Source organism: Gossypium raimondii, chromosome 5 (genome assembly GCF_025698545.1).
Source record: "Gossypium raimondii isolate GPD5lz chromosome 5, ASM2569854v1, whole genome shotgun sequence".
Classification (NCBI taxonomy): domain Eukaryota; kingdom Viridiplantae; phylum Streptophyta; class Magnoliopsida; order Malvales; family Malvaceae; genus Gossypium; species Gossypium raimondii.
Genome location: NC_068569.1, coordinates 35,796,358 through 35,802,550, shown reverse-complemented (window position 1 = coordinate 35,802,550; position 6,193 = coordinate 35,796,358). Strand labels below are relative to the sequence as shown.

Genomic DNA, 6,193 nt, shown 5'->3' with positions numbered 1-6,193 from the left:
AACATACATTTATGTTCTAAATTTATGAGTTCTACAGATACACTTATGAAAAAAATTGTAATTATCTATTAGGAAGAGAGAAGAAGAGAATAAGGTTGATTCACCTAAAAGAAAATTCATTGACAATCATTCACAAAAAATCACAAATGTACTATGCTTGGGTATCAAATGTTGTACGTGAAAAAGACACATGCATATAAAAATAATGTATTTAGTAAGGACGGCATATTGTGCAGCTGAGTGGTCCGATATACTTTGTGAGTTTGGGGACTATTTGAACAGGTTTGAAAGGCATCATTTTGTCGGCACCAAATTGGCTGCTGGCACTCAAATTACCGGATGGATTAAAAATGGGATCGTTTTCGAAATGGTCACCTTGTGATACCTAGTTCCAATTCTTCCATTGTGCCGGTTTTAAGAGGCCCCTACAGGTCACCTCCTTAGTCGCAAAGGTGCCTGGTGCGGAATACCTATTTCCCTGGCTGGTAATTGTAGGGTGGCTGGTGCCACCAATGGCATACAAAAACCAATGATTGTAGTGATTGTTGATGACATGAATAAAACCAAATCGACACCTAGGCATCCTCTCTACCTATCCTTTACCAAAGTGGTTCAAAGCAATAGTGACTTGCATCTTCTCGTCGGCACTGTAGGAGTCTCTTACTCTGAACAACATCACCTGTAACTTTTTTCATTTCAATTATACTATTTTGTTACTCAAAAAATTCCTCATCGTGCCTAGTTTAAAATAGAAAAGAAAGTAAGAGTACATTGTTGTGGTTAGTGAAGTGGCAGTTAGAAATGGTAACGGCAATGGACCCTTGAATGACATCTATAAGACCATCAATGCAATGGTGAAGGGAAAGTTAGTCGAGCCAAATATTGGTTGCCTCAAAAAGAGAGACTCCATCTCCATCGCTGCCAGTCCGTAACCCAAGGTGGTTTTCACCATCCTTGATCTTGCCACCCTTGGTGATACGAACTCGCTTACAGGATGTAATTGAGTTGTTTGATTGCCCATCAAAAATTAAGTAGTTCTCATTTTTGGTTTAAAAAAAGATAAATTTAAGAAGATAGTTTAAATCGGCAGCGAAATTAATAACAAAGATAGTTTGATAGATAGATGGATAAAAGAACTTAAAATAAGAAAGAACCATTAATAGAGATTAAGGACCCGAATCTTATAAGTTTTAAGGTGAAAAGATGGATAGTTGGATAGGACCGTGACCCACTATCTAGCAAGATAGGAACCAACGGTATAAGTTTTAACACCACACTCGGACGAGTGATAAGTTCAGAAAGAAACAAGGATGACGCCACTAGCTTAGCTAGATAAGTCAAGTTGAATCTCAAAGAAAAATGAGAGTGAATAACTCACAAAGTTATAATTCTTGTATGTCAAAAGTTCTTAGTTAACCTTCAAAAGGTTTACAATTGTGCTATTTATAAGCTAATAGACTACCAGCCAAATGGACATGATTTAAAAGTAGATACATGAAGCTAAAGTGATTTGATTTCCAGCTGGAATAATCCAATGAATTTAACTAAGTAGGCGCCGAAACAACCTTGGTTCATGGTGTTGATGGGTAAGCTAAATGGAGTTGGATTCGGTGAATGAAAGTAATGTCTAAAAGGTGCACCAAATGAGAAGTAGCTGGTGAATGTCCTTGCTTGCAATCGAATGGTCTTTGAGATGTGAACACTTGGTTATGAGGAGACTTGAGGTGTGAATCAGCAAACAACGAATGATCTCTTAAAGGGTAGCGAATCTGCTCATATCTTTTGGCAATGGATGCATGAATAATGAGCTGAATGAATGCACTAAATAGTAGCTTAAGATTCATGCACAAATAGGGTACAATGTGCTACATTAATTAGCTCCTATGTATCGGCTAGATACATGAATATTTAGCTGAAAGATGATGCCCTCTGTATGTGCATGGTCGGATACATGCTTCCATAATAATTAGCTTTGATGAACCTGGAAGGTACATGTATGTTCAGCTAATAATCAGCTCCCAAAGTTCAAGCATATTCAGGTACATGCGCCTCATTGAATGAGCCTCATTGAATCAGTAATGTGCATTTGTCCAGTCGTATACCTTAAAACCTGGTAAGACAAATTAAAAAATAACTTTAAAAAAAATTAAACACACAACTAAATACGTAATGGACTAAGACACATTTAAGAAATGTAATTCAAGCTGTATTGAGCTAAACAAAATTAAATGAGCTAAAATAATTAAGATGTTCAAGTCTAGCTAGCTAAGTTAGCTAGCTGATTTGAATTCAGCTTCCAATAAATTGAAGATGCTACTTGATGAGTCATCCAACCCCTTTGTAGCTTTCTCCCAAGTTCGTTCAACTAGAGTGGATAGTGATTCTTTAAAATGTTTAGCTCGAGCTCAAGTAATTGGTCCAATGGGGAGCTTGAGTAATTGGTCCAATGGGGAGCTCGAGGGGACCTCGTTTGGTGTTAGCTAGGTTCGTAGGCTGGTTCACATCACTTGGTGGGAATAATGTGATGGATATGGAGGCCATGGATAAAAACATGCTTTGTAAACTAGAAAGTAATACCAGCAGCATTGCAAATTTTCATATTGGCTCCCCTCGCATCAATGATCTTGTCACTTGTAACAATGAGCTCCTATTCCAGCTTAATGGTCATGGACCTTTTGAAAGTGATCCAAAGTGGTCCGGTTTGGGTTGCAGCATGACTCAGAGTTCTTGGCTTGGGGTCAACAACATTATTTATAGGATCAGTGACCACATAAAACTCACCACCCTTTCCAGTGGTAGAACCACGAGCAAATCTAGGGGCACAGTCAGCCAACTTCTTCTTGTTCTTTTCCCAGTCAGGATCACATTGCTAGCACCTATCAACAGGGTTGGTAACGTGACACAGACCCTTTTTCGATTCCTTCAACATCCTTTCTGTGCTATTAAACTCAAGCATGGTCCTAGAGAAGTGGTCATTGTAATGGCGGACCACGTCCTCCGGGTTGGGGTGATAGGCGTTGTCCAGGTTCTTAATGGCTTCCAATTCTCGTGCCTTCCAGTACTCGTCATATTCAGTGATGTGAGCTTCCAGGGTTGGGATTACAAAAAAAAATAACAACAGAAAAAAATATAACTATAACTAGAAATACCCATAGCGATTCTTATACTAACTATGAAAGCCTAGCTCTTGGAAATAACTGTGTAACAGCTTGTTTTTAGTGAAATCAGAACAATTGTTTCGGGACAATAATTCTGATGTAGAAACATTTATTTGATTATTATTTTAACGTCTACAACAAGTTAATATTACTGTATAAAAATTTTAATACGAAATTTTACAGTTTGCATGATGAATTTGATAAAATGGACTAAATCGCATAAAGTGCAAAAGTAGTGTTCTCATAGCTAAAGGTATTAAATAGCTATAGAACCTTAAATTATGAGTCCTTATGTAGCAATTAGACCATTAATGAAGATCGTGGATGTACATGGCTTGGTATTAATGAAATTTTTAATGTTTTAAAGGGTTATAAAGGTAAATTGGTAAATAATGATAAAAATTAAGAAAAATCAATGTAATCATCTTTATTTAATCATATTCAACCAAAATTTAACCTAAGGAAAGCCATAGAAGAAGATCCAACATTCGTCCATCACTCTTTTGCTTGCATGTGAGTAGTTTTTATTCCGTTTTTAATGACTTCTATGTTTTCGGGATCATTGTAGGTTAATCTAGATAGCCTGGGGACTAATTTGAAATTTTTTTAAAAGTTTAGGGATTTACCATAAATGTGTATTTATTGATTTGTATGTTTGATGAAAGAAAATGGTTAGTTGTTAGATAAACAACTTTTAGTAAGTGATTTTTGTTGAAATTTTCTACTATGGATTAAAGTTAAAAATGTGAAATATTCATGGTGTAATTTGTGAAATAATGAAATGTGTGAGCTAGTATGAGCTTGTAAGAAATTTGGCTAGGGTTGGTTAGGGGTGAATTTGCATGAATTTCATTTTACGACCCTAAGGACTAATTTGAACAAATCAAAACATTAGCGAAAAAAGTGTAATTTTCAAAAATGTGAATTAGGGTTGAATTGAATAGAATAGTTATTAAATTGATCAAATTTATTCATTTAGATCAAGATAGACTGCGTATGGCTCTAGATTGAGGCAAAGAAAAAGCTTCAGATTAAGCAACAGCATTTCTATGTTTACCATCGAGGTAAGTTCGTACATTTAAATAATATTTCAAATTATGTTTTAAATGCTATTATTTTATATAATATCCAATTGTGTCTAAGTGGAAAAATCCAACGGCATATCGATAATCATCGACTACTGGAAAGGGATAGCTTCGACTATCAAATTATGAAAAGGGATGGTGACGACCATCAAACAATGAAAAGGGATAGCTTCGACTATCAAATTATGAAAAGAGATGGTGACGACCATCAAACTATGTAAAGGGATAGCTTCGGCTATCAAATTATGAAAATAGATAGCTTCGACTATCGAATTATGAAATGAGTTTGCTTTGGCTATCGATTGGTAAAAAGAAATAACTTCGTGTGAGCTTTGGTAAGAGTTGTTAAGTCAATTTACCTTATTATGGTGGAAGGTAAGAAGTGTGTGCTTTTATGACAATGAAGAGCATGAATTCATATGTTTAAGCTTTAGTATTATCTATTATAATGATGGATTGAATTATATGTGTTTTGAAACTGTGTAATGTAGTGACAAGCTTAGATGACATATGTTAGAAACTTACTAAGTATAACATGCTTACCTTGTGTATTTTTCTATGTTTTGTAGTTAATTGAAAGCTCGTTCGAGTAGGAAAGTCGTCGGAGATCTATCACACTATCCATCGGCTATATTGATGGATTTTGACGTTTTTAAGTCTTAATTATAATGGCATGTATAGGTGTTTTGTTTGATATTATAGCCATTATGTTTTGGCTTGTAATTATAGTATCACTATTGAAAGGTTTGGTGGTTATGTTAGTATGTATGTATGGTTTATAATTGTAAATGTTTTGGCATTTTGGTACTTGAATGGTATGTGTTGGAGTGGTCAAGTGAATACATGTTATGAATGACCATTTTGGTGTGTTTGAATGTGACAAATGTGGTATGAAATGGTATGGAATTTAGATTGCAAATGTTAAGTTATTAATGACTATATTATGCTTGTGTTTGGATCTGTTTAATGTCATGTAAATGGAGGTTCTCTAGGGCATATTGGTTGTATGAATTAGTATCATATTGTATTAGCTTGATTATGCAAATTTTAGGTGCATTTTTGAAGCTTTAATTGGGTGCATTTGAGTTGCACAAGTGTACACATTTTGGGTGAAAGAATTGGCTTGAAAATAGCCTATTTCTTGTCCACACGGCTTAAGACACGAACGTGCGTCTCAATCGTGTGTGACACAACCATGCAACATGGTCGTGTGTCCCCTGTAGCTTACAAAGGGTTGCAAGTCAGGCAGTTATACGGCCTAGCACACGGGTTGGCACATGGGCGTGTGAGGCCATTTTGAAGGGTACACGGCTTGGCACACAGGCGTATGGCTTGGCCGTGTAACCCAAGTTAAAGAGTTACATGGGCTCAGCACGGGCTGGGACACATCAACTTCGAATGTCCACATGGCCTGGCTACGATTTAGTCAATTTTTATACTAAACGTAGCATGTGTGAGTCTAGATATACATGCCATTATATAACATGTGATAGTGTGATAACTCTTAACTCGTTTTGAATTATGTTTTTGTATAGTTATAACATCTAACCAAGTCGACTATAATGAACTTGAAAGTAACACGTAAGCCTCTGTTCATGGGGCAACGTAAAGTGGTTCAAGGCCTGTATCTAAGGGCTGGGAGGAGAGGCTAAGGAAGCCTTCTTCTAGATAATGAGTGAGTGGTTTACCGAGTTCGTACTAACAAACCCAACGGCTCAATGACCTTCACCCCTACTTGTTCCCCAATCGGTCCTTATTAGTCCTCAAGTTTCGGATCTTTTACGAGTTAATAAGCCGTCTGTTGATAAGATTTGTAAGTACGGGGCTGAAAAATTTAGAGCTACTGCTGAAGATGAACCTGAGAGACCGAAATTCTGGTTAGAAAATATGATCAGGGTTTTCAACGAATTGTCTTGTACACCAGTCGAATGTGTTAAATGTGTTGTATCT

General features: G+C 36.3%; 1 pseudogene; it reads right to left on the bottom strand.

Moving 5' to 3' along the window:
- Window positions 1-211: 211 nt before the first annotated feature.
- LOC105766999 (pectate lyase-like) lies at window positions 212-5,840 on the bottom strand (annotated as a pseudogene).
- Between the last annotated feature and the right edge of the window lie 353 nt (window positions 5,841-6,193).